At 43.2% G+C, this 22,658-nt stretch overlaps 1 protein-coding gene and 1 pseudogene across 1 annotated transcript in view; both read left to right on the top strand.

Moving 5' to 3' along the window:
• The window catches only part of GLIS3 (GLIS family zinc finger 3), a 430,817-nt gene that overhangs the window by 248,742 nt on the left and 159,417 nt on the right, over positions 1-22,658 (top strand). The window lies entirely within an intron of this gene.
• Positions 2,141-22,658, top strand: part of LOC115276866 — a 75,676-nt pseudogene continuing 55,158 nt past the window's right edge.

Raw genomic sequence — 22,658 nt, 5'->3', positions numbered from 1 at the left:
AACTCCCCAGAGGAGAGCAGTTTACCAAAAATCAGTTAGGAAATAATGACCATATGGCAACTCCCTCCTAGTCGGTGGGACTGCCTGGGCGGGAGACCGGCCCCGGTCAGCGTGGCTCATTACTCACTCCGGGGGTGGGGTGCCAGGCTTTGGGAGGCAGCTGTAGACTCTCGACGCCCTGCGGCTGGGCTTCCTGTCACAGGTGGGAGTCAGGGGAGCACTCTGGGCCGCACAGCCCTGCATCTGCGCACTGAGTCCGTGTCCATATGGACACCTTCAATGCCGCGTGCCTCTCCCTGAGACAGGTCCCCATAGCTTCTTGGTCTTGGCGTTTTGCTTCTGTTTTCATCTGCCTTTTGACTATGAAATCCTTAAGGATGGGGACCCTGCTTCCTAATGCTCCCCGTCTCTCCTTGGGCCAGGCCCGGTGCCTCTTACAAAACAGATTCACTGGCGATCAACTCAGCGGTTGCTTGCTCCTTTCTGTGGCCTTGGGGACACTCCATGCACACATCCACGTTAGCACTTCGTGTGCTTGGGGCCGGTGTGTAGTTCAGGGCTCTTCTCTATTACAGAGGTTTTCAAAGCCTTAGGACCCTGTGGGTGTGGCAAGGAATGTGAGCGCATGGGAAGCCACCGGGGCACGCCCCTTCTGCACACACCTGGCCATCTTGAAAAGCTCCACGTCTGCCTGCTTTATGTTTTGGAGTTTTCTCTGGAAATAAAGGTTCTCTTGTAGATACATACATACGTGCACACACGATATCCATCATTACTCCCAGGAGCACTTTCCTGATGGTAGGATTTTAGCATCTTGATCAAGCCAATCGGTTCCTAAGTTAGAATTTGGTCTGGAACAAAAGGACTTACTCCAGCTGTCTTAAGCAAGAGAGAACTTCATACAGGAAGCTATGTCTAATGTACCCATTGGACAGGCTGGTGGAGGACAGGTCAGGAAAAAGTGCATTTGGCTTCCCTAAAAGTGAAGAGGCTGCAGAAATGAAAAGAAACAGCCATGGATGGCCTCCACCGCTGATAGTGCCATAGCAGGTGATTCGCGGGAGGTCTGGAAGCTGAGAGACTTCCCCTTGGGTCTCGTGCACGGTTGTGCTGGCCTGTCCTGGAGGGGAATCGTGGCTTCTTTTTCTCTCCTGTTTTCCAAATTGAACATAACTGCCTGTCTGAGGTAGACTCTAGGCCAGAGCCCTGCCAGGAGGGACTGTGGGAGAATGGAGATTCCCCGGGCTCCTCTGGGCTGGAGGGATGCCCGACCACGAGCCACATAGCACTCTGAGAGTTTCCAGTATATGAAGTAAATTAACATTTGGGGCCACCTCCTACAGGTGCGTTCTGTGACTACCCTCCCATTTTACAGCAGAGGACACAAGCACAGAGGTTGAATGACATGGACAAAATTATCCGTCTAGTAAGGGACAGAGTTGAGATTCACTAGATGCAAGCAGTCTTGGGCTTGACACTGTGCTCTTGACCTTGATGCCAGTGGTTTCTCAGTTGGGAGTTCTGCTGGGGACAGGTGCGTGTCGGGAGATATTTTTGAGAGCTGGGGGTGGCATTGCCACTGGAGTCTAACAGGGCAAGACCAGGGATCTGTGGGTCCCTACAGTGCCCGGGCCAGCCCCCAATAGTGAAGAGTTCTCTGGCTGAGGTTGAGACCACCTCCTGGGTACCCCGCTGAGCAGGTCAGCAGAGGAAAACTTGAGTGCAAAAAGGGATTTCTTGTGTTAGTTCATGTCCATCGCTTGAGAGCCTTTTTCGTGTCCTGTACCTGGGTCAGGGCACAGACCCCTCTTCCCTCCCCCTCCCCCAGCTCTACATGGAGCTGCTTTTCCCTTTGCAGTGAATCCAGGGGGACCTGGCCGAGGTTGGGCATGGGACCTTCCCCACCCCCATTCCTGAGACCGCCTCTTCCTTCTCCTCCTTGCTCCGGCCGGAACTGCAGATGCGGACCTGCTGGAACCATCAGAGCCAACTTTGGCTCCACCCATGGCTCCAGGGACCCAGCTAGCATAAGTGCGTGTTCACCCACTCCCAAGGAGGGTGCGCCTGGAGCCGGTCCCCCTTCCGTGGTCTGCTGGGAAGCATCGACTTCATAGAGGGCTGCGGGACGCGGGGCTGGACCATGGGCTGCACCCCGCTGACGGGCAAGGACACCACCCACCTTCTTGAGCGGCAGCTGGCACCTGTCACACGTGTCCTGGTGGCATCTCTGTTGGAAGTGAGGAGTGATCCGTGCCAGCTGGCCTGTCAGCTGTCACAGTAAACACTGAGCACGAGCCACCTTGTGTCTGCGGCACAGCTGAGGGGCTGTCTTTGCGCACGGGCTGTGCGAGGGAGGTGGGCAGCCTTCTCGTGCTCCATATGAGCAATTTCCATTCTGTTGTTTTCTCTCACACATGGTGTTCGGGAACAGCTCTGGAAGGAGTGGGGTAGGGGAGAGAGAGAGAGGCAGAGACGGACTGACTCAGTGTTTGCACTTAGATTCTATGAGATTCATCTGTAGATTCATCCATCTTCTTGTGAGGAACAGGAATGTCTCTTGTGATCTCAGTGTCAACCCGTGACGATACAAAGTGTGCTGGGCTGGGTTACCACTGGGCTGCGGTCAAGTGCACGATTGCGGTGGAGTCACCTCCCTTCTCCCCTTGTCCTCATCTGTACATTGTGGATACTGTCGTCTCTAAAGCTGCTCCCCATTCTAAATGTCCATGGTTTTAGAGTTCGTAGCATTGAGGCAAGGGCTGGAAGCTTCCAGATCCCCAGCCCATGGCCCTTTGGACCATGTCACAGAGCTCACATAAGCAAGCATGCGGAGCACATCCTGTGTGAACTGCTCACCGCCTGGATGGAGAGATGACCACAGAGCGCTCTGAGAGTCACCCCTGGCCTCGAAGATCAGTCTTTGCCCCTGGTGTTCAGACATGTCAAGTTGAAGATGAGGGAGCACTTGAGGGTGAGGTAGCCCGTATGGACTTCTACAGGCACTGCTCCTTTTATGCAGGGGTGCTGCGTGAAGGGCTGGGTTTTGAACCTCTAGAAGCTTCTTCCTCTTCATCGAGGAGCAGAATGAGGGCAGAAAAAGGCACTGCTCACTGTTGCCAGAATCAATGGTCATGTTGAAGGCCAAGGGCAACTTCTAAGCCTGACTGAAAGGCTGCACGTGTCCTGGCTGAGCGGTTCAGAGATGCCAAACAAATCTACGTGTAGGGCCTACTGTGACAGCCACCATGCTTTGCACTGGGCCTGTAGAAGTGACCCTGAGGGACCTTGTGACATGGCCCCTCCAAGCCCCGTACAGACTGGGCCAGAGCTTTTATCGTCAGTGGACTTTCGGGAGACTAGGAGAGTTTGTTCGAGTTACGTTCAAATAGAATGGAAGCAACCATGGAAGGAAAGGGTTTTCTTGGGCCAGTGCGAGCTTAGGTGCAGAGGGAGCACAGACAGACAGCCCTGGTGTGTGCAGAGAGAGGCACACTGCCACGAGACTGGCCTCTGGTCCCCGGAGCATACGCTGCCTCACAGAGGGCCGGGGTGACACCCAGCAGTGTGAGGTCGGAGGCCACCCTAAAACTGGCTGCCCCTGCCACCCAGGTCTCGGTTCTCCACAGCAAGGGTACACATAGATACTTCTTAATTAAATGCTCTGGATATACTTTCTTTTTAATTATACATCTGTGTGTCTTATCTTTCTTTTCCGTCTGTCTTTTCTGTGTATGTGGACCCATGTGTGTACGCAGGATTTGACCACATCGTCAGTTGTTCCATAAGCCCTGAAAATCTACCACTGGATGTTTATTCCCTTAGCTTCTTTCTTTAGGCTTTTGTCTTAAATGGTCAATGAATCCCCATGGAAATCCCAGCCATCCCTGGGGCATCTGAGCAGGGACTGATACACCTCTTAGCCCTGGTGGAGGGTTGAGGGGGTGGCCTCCAGAGAGGGTTGAAGCTGGCACCAGGGTGAAGGAAGGCACCCCTGAACCGGAAAGAAGGAAAGGGACACAGTGATGTTGGACTTTATTTCTCACATTAGTCTGTGGGACATGGGGGGGTGGGGGACAAGGGTCACACCATCTCAAGCTCAGTTCTTGGCTGTTTTGCTGACCACTTGGGGATTTTTGCTACTACTTACCTAACCCTGGATGCCCCCTGTCTTTCAGGGGCCCCTGGGGCAGGCAGCACCTGTCAGGCTCAGGCAGGGCTGAACCAAGCCCTGGAAGACCCTGTTGGGTTCTTGGATGGACACTGATTTCCCGAGCTTTTCTCCCGAGACTGCTTTTCTCTGGGAAGATGGGTCCGACGCCCAGTCCCGAGGCTTGTTCTGCATAAACAAGAACTTACAGGCGAGTCCCAGCAGCGCTGGGCTACCACTGTTCATCATTCATTTTGGCCGGCAACAGGGTGCCTTAATGACACCTGGTCTTGGCCGTAACCTTCTCCTCTTGCCCGGGCAGCTTGGATCCAGAAGGACTTTCTGAATCATCTGTCACCTCGCAGTGTTTCCATGGGCCAGGGAACACCACGGGGAGTTTTTGATAGACCTCCTGTTTATTCTGATACCTTTCCCTTAGCCTTTACCATTACTGAAATTGGAACTCTGCACGGAAATGTTGAGCTTTCGAAGAAAGAGCATGGTTTTAGGACCAGCCCACCTGGGTTTTAGGTTCCAGCTCTATCACTTCCCTGCTCAATAAATATGGGCAACTCTTTGCCACCCTCCATGTTTTCATGGACAATATAGGCATGATGACTTGGTTCACATGGTTGGTGTGAGGACCCCGTGACTGTAGAGCACCAGACACTTGGTGGTGAAGGAGTGATGTCTTGATGCTTCCTCCTTTCCCCACTCCTCACCCACAAGTTGGCTCAGATCATCGGCTGTTCCTTATCTCAGAAATATGCTTAAGGCATAACTTGAATTCAGAAATGACACTTTTTTAATGATCTGGCCCACAGCTAAGTTATAGTCTCATTGGCTGGTGTGACCCTCTGCTCTGTTTCCAGAATTCCCATAGGGATGGTTAAATGTGATTTAGAAATACTCCAGTGTTCTTGAAGCATATGACTAGTGCCGATTAAAACTGGTGCTCCGAATAATCCGTAAAAAGGGCTCTCATGCAGTTGACCTGTCAGGCAAGGAGCATGAAGAAGACAATTCACAGCAAGGGCCTAAGAGTGTAGATCCAGGCAGGAGACTGTGTGTTCTCCCAAATTATTTTGGCAGCTTTTGTGGGAAGTCTGATGGAAGCAGAGAAAGGAAGAAGGTAGTTCCCATGTTTTCTTCCCATAATAGCTGGGAATTGAGCGGTGAGGTGGTGGACAGGAAGGACCATGCGGGTCTGTAAAGATTCTATGTCCATGTGCACGTGCACATGACTTTAATCTTTATGTTGTCTCATGTTTCTGCTCGTCCCAGAGCCATCAGACTAGTTAGGACTATACTAATTCAACAAATGGCTACCAGACAAACGGATGGAAGAAAAATCCCCCAGATCCCCGGATAGATTCAGTTGCCTGACATTTGTCTGTTCTCTCTCTTCTGGGCAAGAAGCTCATGCAGATGTATTTCAGGATCTTCAGTGACAGAGTCATTCCCTTTGATATGCATGTACCACCGTGAATTCAGACATCTCTTCTTGAAAAACATTAAGGTTATTTTCAGCTTGTTTTGCTCTTATGGTGTTTGACAGAAAATCATAATAACAGCTAATATTTAAACAGTACCTAATACTTGCTGGCCCATGGCCTTTGCAAGGGTAATTAATTGAATTCTTTCAACAAGTCTGTGAGGTAGGTACTATTCTTAGTGCCATTTTATTGATGAACAGACTGAGGACAGACATCCCAGAAGCTCAGAGTCACAGGGAGAAAATGGTGGAAGCAGGAAGAAGTAGGATTTGAACTCATGCAGTTAGGCTTCTGAGACTGTGTTCTTCCCCACTTTGCCACTCTGGCTCCTATCAGCCTATTGTACGCATGAGCGTATATTTGTGGGTATATCCCTATATGAAGGGCGAGGCATACTTTTAGTGTCCAGCAGGAAGTTAAATTCTTAGCAGTGACATTGTCATGTAAAGGCTGGGTGCGTTTGAAATTTTGATAATTATTGCCAAATTGCCTGCTTCTCCGACCCCCTAAAATAGAATGCACCAATTTACTCTCTTACAACAGTTATTTCAAGACACATTTTGCAGTGCTAGGTGCCACAGAGAATACTGAACGCAGAAGCGACAGCACAAAAATGTGTGAAGGTAGGAGCTGAAGTTGGAGTCTTTCTGACGGCAGTCCAGAGGAGCGAGAATTCACCACTAGGAGTGTTGTCATCCAGAGGGTTAGAACTGCAGCCTGTGCAGTGAGGACCTGTGATTTCAATTCTCCTTTGACCTTGCTGTTTTCTTGGGAGGGTGACTTGACTTCACTTATCCCTTTAGTCTCATTGTAAATTTATGTCATCATAGATAGACTATATGAGAGAGCCAGGCCTCCGATCTAACTGTGTTCAAGACTCCGTGTTTTAAGTCTAGTAGATCAGGGGCACTGATCACTGTCTCACTGGGTCATGGCAGGAACTGAAGAGATTAACATATAAGGGTCACACAGTGTCCTCTCAGCACATCAGTCCCCGCTCTGTCTGGTGCTCTCTGACACCCCACAGCCAGTCAGCAGTGCCCCCTTTGCCAGTATCCCCTGCCAAGCCAACAGACCCACACAGTGGACTGCTGCTTCTGGTTCTGCTGAAGATTCGCTTGGTGACACAGAACGTCCCCAAACTGCACTTTCCCTGTAGACTGGCATTTCCAGTCTCTTCTAAACTCTTGCAAGCCCTGTTCACAGTATCTGTCTGGATGCTCCCTTAAGCCTTCCTCTTTCGGCTGACTTTGTTACTAGCTGTTAACTCATTCTCCAACTTTGTCTCCAAAGACGTTCTTGGTGTTGGTGGAGGAATGTGAGTAATTCATGTGTTAAATTCACCCCACTACTCCGTCACTTGAGACATCCCTGCTCTGGTGACCTGTCAAAATGTCAAGGACCCTCCTCTTTTTACCGTCCCTGGTCTGGTTGCCAATCCGTCAGTCAAAGGGAGAGGTTTTCTTTTAATTGAATTATATTACTTCAGTATACTAACATAGCAATATTATATAGTTTTAAGTATACAACAGAGTGATTCAACAATTCTATATATTATACAGTGCTCGCCGTGACAAATGTCACCATCTGTCACCATATGAAGTTATTACAATAGTATTGACTTGACTGTTCCCTATGCTGTACTTTTCATCCCCATGACTTACTTATTTCATAACTGAAAGTTTTTAACTCTTAAGACCCTTCCCCTATTTTTCTCATCCTCCTACCCCTTGCCCTCTGGCAACCGTCAGTGTTACCTACCTATGAGCCTGTTTGTGTTTTACTGTTGGTTGATTTGTTTTTTAGATTCCATATACAAGTAAATTATACAGCATTTGTCTTTCTCTGGCTTATTCCACCTGAGCATAATACCGTCTAGGTCCACACGTGTTACAAATGGCGCGACCTCGTTCATTTTATGCTGCAGCGATATTCCACTGTCCATATTCACACATCTTCTTCATCCATTCTTCTTTCTGTGGACAGCAGGTGGCTCGCATGCCTTGGCTTTTGTAAATGATGCTGCAGTAAACGTAGAGATGTATGTATCTTTTCAAATTAGTGTTTTCACTTTCTTGGGGTAAATACCCAGCAGTGGAATTACTGGATTGGATACTTCTTTTATTCTTAGTTTTTTTGAGGAATCTCCGTACTGTTTTCCACTGTGGCTGCACAAGATTACATTCTCACCAAGAGTGTAGGATGGGTCTCTTTTCTTCACATCCTCACTAACACGTATTTCTTATCTTTTTCATAGTAGCCATTCTGACTGGAGTGAGGGGGTATCTCGTGGTTCCCATTTCCCTCGTGATTAGTGATGTTGAGGATCTTTTCATGTGTCTGTTGGCTATCTTTATATCTTTAGTAAAAAATGTCTGTTCAGGTCTTCTGCCCATTTTAAATTGGATTATTTGTGAGTTTTGTTTTGTTTAGGAGTTGTATGAATGTTTTATATACTTTGGATATTAACACTTCGCTGAAAAACTTGTTTGCAAATAATACTCCCATTCAGTAGGTTGTCACTTTGTGTTTTCTTGATGGTTTTCTTTGCTGTGCAAAAGTTGGTTTCATGTAGTCCCAATAGTTTATTTTTTTCTTTGGTTTCCCTTGCCTGCATAAACATAAACAGAAAAATGTTGCTGGAGTTGATATCCAGGAGTTCACCGCCTATGTATTCTTTAAGGAGCTTTATTGTATTAGGTCATACATTTAGGTCTTTAATCCATATTGAGTTCATTTTTGTGTACAGTGGAGGAAAGTGGTCCAATTTCATTCTTTTGCATGTAGCTGTCCAGTTTTCCCAATACCTTTGTTGAAAAGACTGTCTTTCCCCCATTATGTATTCTTGCATCCTTTCTCATAGCTTAAATGACCATATAAGCATGGGTTTATTTCTGGGCCTTTTTTTTCTCTTCTCTTCATCTATGTGTCTACTCTTGTGCCAGAACAATACTGTTTCAATGACTGTAGCTTTTTAATATAGTTTGGAATCTGGGATTGTGATACATCCAGCTTTGTTCTTCTTTCTCAGATTGCTTTAGTTATTTGGGGTCTTTTGTGGTTCCATATGAATTTTAGGATCATTTGTTCTAGTTCTGTGAAGAATATTACAAGTGTTTGGGTAGAGATTGCTTTGGGTAGTATGGACATTTTTACAATAACAATTTTTCCAATCCATGAGCATGGAAAAGAGAGGGGTTTTTTGGCTCATTTTTTAAAAAAGCTATTCCCTCATTCCCTCGAAAGAACTTGTAATTCCCCTTTTATATCCTATAACTTGTATTTACTTGTTAATGTCTGTTACTTAATAAAAATCTGAGCCCCACAAGGACAAGAACTGAGATTTCTCTTTGTCTCCATTTCCAGAACTGTGCCTGTCTTTCAGCAGGTTGTCCACATAGGTTGTGACTTCAGCCTCTAAATGTTTTGGTGCACTTGGACACCACCATAGTAATAATGACAAGGCTCATTTTAGATCTCTGCCTTGGCCACAAAAGATTTACCAAAGAACCTTCACAAGTCTGAAATCCTAGGTGACATTTTATGACATCACACCAAAGAGGCGCTTTTAGGAAGTTGCTAGATGAGTTTCACTTGTAGAGTAAGCTTTGATCTCCTTGATGTTGATTTCCTCTAGACAGTTCACTGTGATCTGATTGTTGCTCTAGGAATTTTACATTACATGTAGTGTCCCAAGCCTGGGAGCATTTTATTTGTAATCTCCTCTGGTAACGCTCTGACTTGATTTGGTATTCAGGTTTGCAGAATGGCGAGGGGGAGACTTAGAGATGGGCCCTTCATGTCAGAAGGAGTAACTGGGCGCTTGAAAGTCTCAACTTGATTGTCACTACATATTCTTCAATGTGTACTTAAAGCATGTAATTCCATGGGACTGAGGCAACGAATGTGGGTGTTTCTAATGCTTCAGCATTTCTTTTTCAACGTGTAGTTGGAGAGCCGTGACTGAAGTTTGGCTTTCAGTTGCTCCCTTCTTTCATGTCTTCTTCTGTCTTCCTCTTGGTCCTTTTTCCCCCATTCTCTCCTTCTCTGTCTTCCTTTCCCCCTTCTTCCTTCCCCCCTCTCTCTTCTTACCTCTTACATTCTTTGTTGACTTTTTCTTTTCTTTTTATGTATAGCAATGCATAGAACCATGTGCTAAGGAGGATTCTGTGGTATTCTCTGAAGCCTTAGTGTTCTGGCTGCTTGTGGTAACAGGTGCTACTCAAGAAGGTCATGTACTGGTTGGGCGTGTTCTCAGCTGCAAGTAACACCACACTGCAGTGGCTTAAACAAACAGGAGCTTTCTTGTTCTCACAAAACTGGAAGTTTCCAGGGATAGGCGATTATTGGCTTTGGCTCCATGACTCAGCAGTATCTGAGCCTGTTTTTGTGATTCTCTTGGCCTTTTGCTCATGATAGCAACACAGTGACTGTAGGCCCAACCATCACTGCTCATTTTCAAGGTAATGGGAAGGAAATGGTCACACTGGTCACATGTTCCCTTTTTTCAGGGAAGCAGAAGTTTTCTTCAAACTTTCTCTTTCTCCCAGCAGACATCCACATATGCCCCTTTTTCTAGAACTGGGTTATGCTGCAAGAGAGTCTCGGGAAGAGTGTTTGACTCTTCAGCCACTGCAGGAATGAGGCAGCAAGGGAGTGCATTGGGAATGGCTTCGGGTAAATAGTCAATAGTGTCTGCCATAGCCAACAAATATCACGTTAATCCCAGTCATGCCAGAATACAGAGGGATGGCCAGCGAGGCATGAAGATTGTTTCAGAGATGAGAGCATTGAGTGTTTGCAGGGCCCAGAGCAATGCTGGGGCAAGATGGTGCATCTACAAATAAAGTCTGAAAGGAGTAGATGAGTTTCCTATTGTTGCTGTAACATTTTCCACAGACTTAGTCTTGTCCAACAATACAGATTTGTCATGTTACCCTTCTGAAGATCAGAAATCCAAAACCAATTGTACTGGGCTCACTGGGGGAACTCAGTAGGTCCTGTTCCTTCTGAAAACTCTGAAGAAAGAATCTATTTCCTTGCCTTTTTCAGCTTTGGAAAGGTCATTGCCTTCCCTGGCTAGTGATGAATTCCTCACATTCCTCCAACTTCTTCCTTCCATTGTCACATCCGTCTCCTAACATCCTGCCTTTCTCTTGGGAGGACACTTGTGATGACATACAGCCTGCCCAGAGAATCCAAGATCATCTTTCCAGCTCAAGACCCTTCCTTTAATCCACCTGCCAGGTTCCTTTGACCATGTCAAGTAATGTGTCACAGAACGTGGACATGGCTGGCAAGGCCAGTGTTCACCCTGCCACAGTGGGACTAGCAAGAACCACCAGGAAGGCCACAAAAAGATGTCTGTGGGGAGAGCAATAGTACATCTGTCTGCCAAAGAACAGAGGCCAGCATAGTGAGAATAAAGTTGCATCCAAATGGCATAGCTGTGTTATAAAGCTGATCCTTACTCTCGTTTTTACTTGGTTTGTTGAAAGCTCATATCTGAGAGATGAATCACTTCAAGGATTTCTTGGCATATAATATTCATAAGTGGCAGATCTGAAGATGGCTTACTTGGATGCCTGAAGCTATTAAGATATTTAAAAATTTAGAGGAATGCTTGATTTGAACTCTTTCTTGGGAATTTTTTCATTTTAAAGAAAGCGAACAGCAAATAAACATGTTTACAAACAGCTTCACATGGGAGAGATCAAAAAGGAATTCTTTCACTAATACTTTCTACTTCCACACACAACTTAGTATTACTGCTTGATATTGTGTTGTATAATGAATCTGGATTTTAATTGGTTGGTTTAATTTAATCTTTTCTGAAACGTTCATAAGAATAATGAAAATATCTCCATTTAGGTATGTATTTGGTGAATTTTTTAAGAAAAACTTTAATTTTTGACAGATAGCCTTAAATTTATAGCCTTAAAGGTCATAATAAATAAAACCCACTAAAAGGATGATTTATTGCCAGAAAGTTTTGTTTATTTGTTTAATATTTATTTTTGAGAGAAAGAGACACAGATATGTGAGCAGGGGTGGGGCAGAGAGAGAGAGAGAGAGAGAGAGAGAGAGAGAGAGAGAGAGAATCTGAAGCAGGCTCCAGGCTCTGAGCTGTCAGCACAGAGCCCAGCGAGGGGCTCAAACTCACAGACCGTGACATCATGACCTGAGCCAAAGTCGGACGCTTAACTGACTGAGCCACCCAGGTGCCCCGTGTTTATTTGTTTAAATAGGAAAAGAACAATTCTTATTTGTCCCTTGGTCTCTTCATTCACTGAGTAATTCCTTCACTGATTCATCAGACGTAACTGCATATGTGCAGTGTGCTGGGCACTGCAATGAGCATAAAGTATGTACCTAAGTATAACTAGATCGCATCGCAAGCTCTGTGAGGGTAGGAAGTAGGGCGTACTCATGATAAATCCAACAACTCCAACACCTAGCACAGTCAGGGCATAATGTTAATACTCAGGAGACGTTGGTTGAACTGAAATGAAGATAAAGCCCCTGCCTACGAAGGTCTCAAAGGCCCATGAGCTGGAACAGACACATGGATTAGTTGAAATGCAGCCTTGTGAAAGCTCAGAAGAAAATACCCATCGGCAGTTTCCGGGGACACTCTCCTAAGTATCAGGTACTTGCTGAACTTGAAAGTGGAGGAATTGGCCAAGTTGACACGGGGAGTGCATGCCAGGCACAGGGAATGGCGGAGCGTAGCTTAGACATGTTTTAGGGCTCTGATGTTACAGGGGAGTGGAGGTGAGGGCTGAGGGGACAGATCGCGGGAGATGAGGTTGCAGAGGTAGTTGGAGGCCTGGTAGGGAAGAGCGTAGAGTTTTCCTTTCTAGGAAGTTGGACTTTATCCTGGAGATAACAGGAAGCCCCTAGCAGCTTTTAGGTAAAGGACTAAGAAAATCATCTTTTCTTCCTTTTTATTAAACTTCTTGGCATCGTGAAATGTATCTTATCCACCAGAGAGCGAGTATAACGTAGGTGTATATTTTAAATGAAAGTGGTAATGAAATGACTGATCCAGTGTATGAGATGGACGATCATCCACATCTTTGAATCTTCTAGTGTCTCCTTTACCCTCTCTCCACATCAAAAATTACCCTTTTAGTATTGTATTAATATCTTTCTTGCTTTTCCTTAAAGTTTTATCACATGTATATGTATCCCTAAAATATATATTGTTTGGTTCTGTCTGCTTTTCAGGAGTGCGTAATAGAAACATGCGAAATGCGTTTCTTTTATGACTTCCTTTATTGCCTCATGTTGTTTTCAGGACTTCTCCACGTTGATCTGTGAACCTATGGATCATTCATTTTCATAGCTATGTAACAGTTATTAAATGATTGTACCAGATTCAGTGATCCCTCTTACCATTATAGATATTTGGGTCACGTCAAGTGTTTTGTGACTGTGGACAGTGCCATTTTAATTGCTCTTTAATGTACTGGAGGCACGTGTAGAGAATTTCTCTGGGGGAGAAATCCAGGAGTCCTAGTGGATCACATGTCCAGTTTTTTCATTGCCTTTTTAACCTTTGTGCATTTGTTGGGTATAAAATCTTCTCTTCCCTAGAGTTGCAGCTTGCATTTTTCTGCATACTCTTGAGGCTGAGCCTCTTTTCCTATGCTCATTGGCTGTTTGTATTTCTTCCTCCATGAAATACAAGTCTTTCTGCCTATTTTAAAGCGGGGTTGTTTGCCTTTTCCTTACTGGTGTAGGAATGCTCCGTTTATGCTGAATACTATCCTTTGATGGTTATCTTCTGCCAGTTCATGACTTGGATTTTTATTCACTCTAATATCTTTCAATGTGCATTCTTAATTTTCAGTTAAACATCTTTTTTTTTTTTCATTTTTCCTTGTGGTTTTCTGTATTTTACTTAGGACACCTTTCCTACCTTGTGATCTTCAAAATAATGTCCTATATTTTTGCCTAAATGTGTTCACCTGTTGTGTTTCACTTCTACATTCCTGAAATCAGTTTTAAGTTTGGAATCTTCCCGTCTCTGGACGATCACTTGTTCTGGCAGCATGCTTTAACAACCCGCACTTTGCCTACTCTGTGACGTATCAGGTTTCCATACATAAATGGGTCTGTTTGTGGGATCTCTATTCGTTTTCAGCGGCCTGTTTTTCTATCCCCATGCTTAAATATTAAATTACATAATGACTACGACTTGTTATTTGATAGAACAAGCTCCCCCCAGCCTAGTTTTTCTTTAAGCCTGCCTTGGCCTCTCTTTCTGGGCTGTTTGCACTTCTATATACATTAAGCCCATCAACATCCTTGAAAAATCCTATTTAGATTTGATTGAAATCTCCCTGAATACATAGCTCAGGTAGAGGCTCATTGCCACATTTATAATAGTGAGCCTTCTTACTCCTGAATATACCTTATGTCTCTATTTGTATCTTTTTTAAGGTCTTTCAGTATGTTGTATGCTTTTTCTTTTAACCTAAAAATCTACTACAACTCTTCTTAGTATGTTTCCCCCATGATGTAGATTTTTGTTGTTGCTTTCATAAATGATAACTTTGATAATAATTTATATTTTAAATTCTTGAGTCGTTAGAAGTGCATCCTTTCTTAGGAAAGCATCCTCTTGGAAGATGCAGATGAACAAGTATTCTCACCCATTGCTATTGAGAATGCAGAACAGTTATAGTCTGCAGATGTACCTATTTTTTTACCCGTGACCAAATAATCACCCTTTTAAAAATTTACGTTTATGAAGCACCTCTGTAAATTTGAAGCAATGTAAATATAGTTATTTGTTGCAGTATTCTTGGCAATGGCAAAATGTGAAATTCAAATGTTTAACTATAGAGAATAGTTGAATAACCATGCCATGCATATAATTGAATACTATAAAGCTGTAAAATCATGAGGAATATTTCTATAAACTGATACAATGTGATATCCAGGATAGCTTTTGTAAAATGCTATTTATTTATTTAGAGGGAGAGGGCAGCAGAGAAAGAGGGAGAGAATCCCAAGCAGGCTCTCTACTGTTAGCTGTCACATCCATTACCTCATGCAGCACAACATGGCAGACATCTGAGTGACCACAGCTGGCAGTGTGGAGGAAGAAGTGCCTGGTACCCACGTACCTGGGTGATTTTAGGCTCAGGGAAGGAGCTATGTGAGAACAGGATCAACAGGATTGGAAACCTACTGGTGCCCAATGACAGTTACTGCAAGGGACTAGTTAATGCCCATTCTGGACTGGATGGTGCTGGAGCAGAACACAGGTGTGAAGTGGGCACCTTCCACAATGATCTCTGGGCCGGGCAAGATCAGCGAGCCAGAATCCGTATATTACTGGGCCCAGAAAAACCACATCCCTGTGTTGAGCCCAGCGCTCACAGATGGCTCCCTGAGCAACATGATCTTCTTTCACTCCCCCAAAGAACCCAAGCCTGGTCCTAGACAGTACTCGGGCTCATCACCACACAGGCCATTTGCCAAGCACACTCAGATGATCATCGTGGGTGAGAGTATAGTCAGGCACCACACCACCAATGCCAGCCTCTTGGGGATGGGGCCAACTATGCTGTCTGCATCAACATGGCCCAGGAATTTGAGGACTCTAGCTCTAGTGCCAGACTGGACGAAGCTGTCTCTTGGGGCAAGATCTGGGTGGATGCACAGCCTGACACGGTCTATGCCAATGCCTCCCTGATCTTCCCTCTGCCAGTGGCTGAAGCCTTTGCTGGAAAGAGATAGCTGCCTTCACCCCCGAGAAGAGTGAGGACAGAATGGCTGAGCCCCAGGCAAGCCTCTCCTCTTCTCTGTTTATTACCTGCCTGCCCAGTCCTTCTCTCATTCCTTGGTTAGCATTGTACCTACAGTAAATGGCCTCAGTGATCCTTGGGGGGAAAAAAGTAGTAGCCTGATGCAGGGCTCGATCCCATGAACTGGTGAGAACATGATCTGAGCCGAAATCAAGAGTGAGATACTTAACCGACTGAGCTACCCAGGCACCCTCAGGATAGCTTTTAAGTGGAAAAAAAGCAAAGTACAAAATGTGTATTGTATGCCACCTTTTGTTTCAGAAAGACAGGGAAATAAGTTCATGTATGTGCACATGTATACAGCTGTGGATGTGTCTGTACTTAATTTTGTAAAAGGAAATACAGCTAGGATAAAGGAAGAAGTAATGACAGCGGCTGACTAGATGGGCTGGGTGATATTTGGGTAGAAGGTGGCCAGGATTGGAGTGTCCCTATCTATATAGTTTTGAATTTTGAACTATGTGTGTATGTTACTTAATAAAAATAAAACTCAAACCATAAAGGATGAAAAAAAATCCTGAACTTTAAAGTGACTGGCAACAAAAACAAAAGAATCCTAACTGCATATCAAATAGATCACATCACCAAATAATTAATTCACACTCCTTTGAAACAGTACTCAATATATGTATTCTTAGGAAATGTTTACTGAAGGCAAAAAGAACTGCAAAGAAATTTAAAACCCTACTTAGTAGGTTTATTGTTAGTGTCAATATATTGTAATGATGAAAAAATATATATTGTGGAATAAGGTAGATGATAATAAACATGGGTAAGTAACATTTAAAATTTTTAAGGCATTGTATATTCTTATAGAATTATGAACCACAGTATTTTTACTGTAAGAGAAAAGAGATATACAAAAAAGCAGATAACAAAAAAATCCCAACGCTGTAGTACTAAATTTTAATTGGTTCTATGAATTGAACTCATGATTTAATGTATTTCCTAGCTCTGTGCATTGAAAGGACCTGGAATGTGATAACCTTTTCGCAATCAGCACACTCAGCAAACAGTCGTAGTTTCTAGTATCATTCCTCACTAAAATGAGACAGGACTCCTTATAGAAGTAGCTAATTCCAGATCTGGAGCAGAGAAAGACCAAAATGAACCTGGATCATCTTTTAGGGGCCAGAAAGCAAGGAACTGCTCAAAGGTCCTGGGGATCATGTTAACAGAATACAGGCAGTAGCCTACAGGAATTTCCACAGGTATTTGGGTCAGTACCCCAAGTACCAAAAGGAACTCTGACAACCATGGATTATTGTATATATATTAAAAGAATAAACAAAGTTTCTCTAAACTTACTAATTCCAGTAACTTATGGATTCTTTAGGGGGAGTTATATGTAAGATTATATAATCTACAGGTGACGACTATTATGTCTTCTTTTCTAGTCCTGATACATTTCATTTCTTTACCTTGTTTGATTGTACAGACGAGAACCTTCCATGTGATACAAGGTAGAAATGCTGACAGTACATGCCCTCTTATTCCTGTTTCCATTAAGGTCATGTTTGACAATATTTCACGGTTGAGAATGATACTGGTTCTAGGTTTTTAACAGGTTACCAAATTCTTTTATCCGCTCAGTTGGCCAAGAGTTTTTATCCTGAATAGTTACTGCATTCTATTAAACATGTTTTTTCTGTAGAGATAGTTATATGATTTTCTCCTTCATCTCTCAGTGACATGGTCAATGAACCTTGAATTCCTAGAAAAAAAGCATCGAGCTTGGTAATGACAGGCTATGTTTTTTATGTATTGAATGAGTTAGTTCACCAGTCAAAATTTCAAGATTTTTGGCATTTATGTTAATGAGGATCACCTAAAACTTTAATTTCCTGTGCTAGTCTTCTCTCATTTCTGTTCTCTGATAGACTTTATGGAAATTGGAATTTTTCTAGTTCTTAAATGTTAATAGAACTCAACTGTGAAGCCATCTAGACCAAGCAGGAAGATTTTAAATTTCCAGTTTAATTATTTAATGGCTGTAATATCACTTAGGATTTCTATTTATTCTTAAGCCTCTTTTGGTAATTTATGTTAACTCTTGACATTTGCCTTTTTTATCTCAATTTATCAGTTTATTGTCATAAAGCAGTATCACCTTTATAGTCTTTGCTGCGTCTGTATGTCGCCTTTTCATTCTTATTATTTTTAATTTATGTCATCTTTCTCCACCTCCTCCATTAATCTTGCCAAAGATTTGTCTGTATTATTATTTATCTGAAAAAATAATTTTTTGATTCACTTATCCTCTATTTTGTGGTTTTGTTTTCTATGTTATTAATTTCTTTTCTTATCCATATTATTTTTTCCCTCGACTACTTTGGCCCAATTCTGTGCATTTTTTCCCTAACTCTTAATAATTTCTTATTTTTTAACATAAGAATGGAGGGTTATGAATGTTTCTTGAAGAACCACTTTAGCTGTTTCCCGCAGATTTTGACATTATAATATGCATAAAGTAAAGCCAATCACTATCAGGACCTTTGTCCCCAAACAGCACTTTTATTAACTTCGTTCGCTCCTCACCAGGATTATATGTCACCCTCCAGAATTTAGTGATGTTTTTTAATTTTTTAATCCTTAAATTAAAGCTTAAAGCTATACTAATGGTCACCACTTGTATTTACCCACAATTTTCCTATTTTCTTTGGTCCTCAGTCTTTCTTGTTATCAGAACTTAACCTGTGGGGCGCCTGGGTGGCTCAGTTGGTTAAATGTCCGACTTCAGCTCAGGTCATGGTCTCATGGTTTGTGGGTTCAAGCCAGCGCCAGGCTGTGTGCTGACAGCACAAACCCTGCTTGGGATTCTCTCTCTCCCTCTTTCTCTCTGCCCCTCTCTTTCTTGCTCTCTCTCTCTCTCTCTCTCTCTCTCTCTCCAAAATAAATAAACTTTAAAAAATGAACTTACTCTGAGATCATTTTACTTTTTTCCTAAAGTACATGATTTAGAAGTTTCTTCAGGGAGAATCCCTCAGTGTTTTGTCTTTCTGATAACAATTTTATTTCATCCTTGTTCTTGAAAGATAGTTGCGCCTTGTGTGTAATTTTAATAGATAGTAGTTTCTCTCAGCAACATTTTGGACATCCCGTTCTCTGCCTGGCTTCCAGTGCTGCTGTTGGGTCTCACTGATTGCTGTGTAAGGAATCTGTCTTTCCTTTTAGCTGCTTTTAAGGTCTCCTCCTTGTCTTTGGTGTTTTGCTGCAGTGTGCCTAGGGATGAATTTGTTTTTACTTGTCCTGCTTAGAAATTATTATGGTTCCTACAACTCAGCATTTTGTCTTTTTCAATTCAGTAAAGTTCTTTATCAAAATACTGACTTGCCTCCATCACTGGACTATCGCCTTCTGGAACTCTGACTAGAAGTCTGTTTATTATATGTTTTCAGTTTAACTTCTATGTTTTTTAAACTCTCATAATTTTTTATCACCTTGTCTCTCTGCCGATTCCACCTAATTTATATACTTCCATTTTCCAGGTTACTAAGTCTTTCTTCAGTCACATTTCCTCTGCTGCTTAACTCCTAAATTAAATTTTTATTTTTAGTGATTGCGTGTTTAATTTTCAGAAGTAGTTTTTATTTTTCAGTACTGCTTACTCAATTTTTAAAATTTCTTGTTTCCCTTTTTCTTTGTTTCTCTTCTATTTCTTAAATTATTTAAATCCTACCAGATGTGACATTCCAATACTTGTATAGCTGATGGAATGTCCACTGACTGTCACTCGGTAGTAAATCTTTACTGGGAGCTCCCATTCCTTAGAAACATCATCTATGGGAATATTTTCGGCCCGGGTTCAAAATGCATTCTCCTAGGGAATGTTTGTTGCTTCTAAAACCTCTAAGACTCTATCAGTCACTTTAAATTATCAGCTTTGGGGTGTTTGGGACCATTCAGATAACATACATTCTGGTTCCAAATCCAGGTTTGGGGGGGTTAGGAATTTGAAAGGCAGCCTTTTCCCCCTCTTTATCAAGATGGAAGATATCTTTGTCCAATGTCTCACTCTGTAGGAGAGGTTTACTTACACATATTTTCCCCCAAGTTATTTGCCGACTCTGTTGCCATTCAGGAGCCCCTGCTTTATCGAGTCTCTCTCTGAACTTAAATGGAAATCTGGATCCACACTTTGTGGTTTTTCCCACCTGGCCCTTTAGAAGCCAGGCTCTCGGGTTCCTGCGATTAGTCGTAGATCCCCAGTTCTAGCTTACCCTCAATGGCTGGGTGTGTGTGTGTGTGTGTGTGTGTGTGTGTGTGTGTGTGTGTGTTTGCCCTTATTCTGTTGCCAGGGCAGCCATACATTAAAATAAAAGATACTCTTTAAAAATGTTTAACCAGCATTTTTAGTTGAGCTGCATCAGAAGTAAGTCCTTTGAACATCTCATTTGCCGTATTGCTGGGAACAGAGATAAACAGTAAATAAGGAATGATTTTTAGGAAGACGATGTAGGAGGCAGGATTGATCATCAGCGGACATCAGATCAGGCAGAGGCTGGGTGCAAGGAGACAGTTTTTGTTCTGACGATCTATTCACACAATAATGCACAACTCCGTGTAAATACTTAGACCTCGTCACATAGGCAACGCACATAAAACAACTCAAAATGAAGGCATTTAACAACTCAAAATGAAGGTATTTAAGAGTCATTCGTTGTGGAAACCATTGATTACTTTTTTTGTGGTATTTTAAACCAGGTCTATGAGTCAGAGTATATTTTCACAGCCTAACCTTAAGGAAGAGATACACTTGCCAAGTCTTGAGCGAGAAAAATGAATCCCAAATCAAGGTGTAGGTGTCACGGCGGCTCCTGCCAGCAGTACTTATTTGCCAAACATTTTTCAACATAAGGAGGGCACCTGAGCACATGCCAGGCATGGACCGCGCTGGGGGCTGCCTGCCACAGCAGGTTTTCATTTCTCGCTGGGAGGGCAAGAAAGAAATGAGTCCCCAGTGAGAAGCCCCTTTCTGTGTCCGTTTCCTAAATGCGGGGGTGGGGGGTTACTCCAGAGCAACGAATTCTTAAGGCAAGGTCCACACCACAGAACTTGCCAGAAAGGCAGATTCTCAGATCCACCTCGAGGCCCAGAAATTGGTGTTTTAACACACCTTCTGGATGATTCTCATGCCTACTAGCACCCTTGAGAAGTGTGGCTCCTACAAAGGCCAGTTAAAACAGAAAGGACATGATTGTTCAGAAAACAGTTCATTTTCCATTGGACTCCCCTTTGTCAAAACAAATTGTCTCATTTGTCTCCAAGCAAATTATTTATAACAGACAAAAAATTTTTAAGTAACCTAAATGGTATGGGACTAGGAAAATGAATTATGGTGTAACTATTTGATGAAGTTATGCAGCCATCAAAGTTATTTAAGAATATTTAATAAGAAGAAAAGTGCTTATAATAGAGTGTTTAAGTATGTGTTTGCATCCCTATGCAAACATGTATTCTGATGATGGAAAGTATACATATTTATTCATTGTGTCCCTGGAATTCCTCAGTGATCCTTGGGAATCAATGAAAACGAAGTTGGTTCTCTTTAGTTAGTGAGAACTGTGGGAAATTTTTGTATATACCTATAATAACAGACATGCATTCATACTTTCATGTATTTGTGAATTGTCTAGAATAGGCAGATATTAATTTCATACAATGCTAGAAGGAAATAAGCAATTTTTGTAAGCTGGAGGGGAATTGCATTGAATTGCGGGCTTCAGAAAATTCAAGATTGCACCTGCCTCCCTGCATTTCTGCAGAGTGGTCGGGGGAGAAGCAGTACAAAGAGATCCGGATCCGGCAGGTGGGTGAGGCCATCGCAGAGTCAGGTGCATTGTCAGTGGGCTTTCCTCTGGGGATACTTTCAGGCCAGTTCGTGACACTGTTGACTGGCCATAAATCCTGAAAGTTTGAGAGCTGGAATGAGAACACAGGACATGCAAAAACCTCCTTCCCCACAATTCTGCAGCCCAGAAAATCCCCAACATCTGGCTCACGCTGTGAAGCCAGGAAAGCTACGGTTTCCACTGGCAGCCAGCCTTCCCGAGAGCCTTCGCCGGTTGGCTCCGTGACACACAGGGAGAACGCTCCGCAAAGATTTGCTCAGGATTTTATTCCCAAGTGGAAAATCTTCACACACATCCAATTAAACTAGAGACGATTTTGTTAGGCACCTCCTAGGGCATAGAAGTGTTTGACCTTATCAGGATTGGTCTAAGTAGAGATTATTGGCGATCACACAGTCTGGTCTTGGTTTCAGACTGGCAGAATTAAAACCAGAATAATACTTGGAGACCAGGAATACTTTTACAAAGACAGAAAATCCACTGTTAACTTTCTGTTCTACTTTTATTATAGAAATTCACAAAAAAACATTAAAAGGAAAAAGAATAGGTGTAATACATATGCCCATCACTCACATTTAAATACCATGTACTCCTGGGTAGTAGGGAAAATATTTGAGCCTTTGGGTTAAGAATCTTACCAACTCTGTCCCATGAAGGAGCATGTCTTCCTTTATGGTGAGAGGGGTTGGTTCACAACCTCTATCCATCTGCTGAAACTCTTTTGTGTTTTCATTTAAGAGGCTTCTCGGGGAAGGAAAAAGTGCAATGGACGCCCCTTGTCATGGCGACCGACCTCCCAGTTGGTACACTGACCTCGAAGACGTAAAATGCCTTCCGAGTTTTAAGAACCGACACCACTTTCCGTCTTGGGTCCAAGCATTGAGAGAGCCGTGCAGTTTCTTTGCCCGCTTCTCAGTAGAACCTTGATGAGGAAGAGCATTTCTTTGTTGCCCTTTATCTCAAAGAAGCATCTAGCATTAAGATATATGGACAACTAACTTTCACTAATCCCTTTTCTTTGCTTCCATACTTTTATATATTGAATAGCTGAAAAGAAAAGTCACTTTTTCCTTCCAAAACTACTTCTGGAAAACCTGTTTGTTTTTTCTTTACGAAGCTAAGCTTTAGCAGAGGCACCATATAGGAATAAAATGCCTCTGTTCTTGTCCTCTGAATGTTCACATTCTAACATCACTTAGTTGGGGCTACCAAGTGAATAGCAAAGGTGCCCTGAGGAAAGGTTTTCAGTGGGGAGTCCTATTGTTTCACTGACTTTGTGCTATAAAATCTGACCTCAGTTCCTGAGAAGTAATTGGCCCTATGATACAATAAAATTTGAATT

This window comes from Suricata suricatta, chromosome 13 (genome assembly GCF_006229205.1).
Source record: "Suricata suricatta isolate VVHF042 chromosome 13, meerkat_22Aug2017_6uvM2_HiC, whole genome shotgun sequence".
Classification (NCBI taxonomy): domain Eukaryota; kingdom Metazoa; phylum Chordata; class Mammalia; order Carnivora; family Herpestidae; genus Suricata; species Suricata suricatta.
The sequence above is the reverse complement of the archived record's forward strand: the minus strand, read 5'-3'. Positions and strand labels throughout refer to the sequence as shown.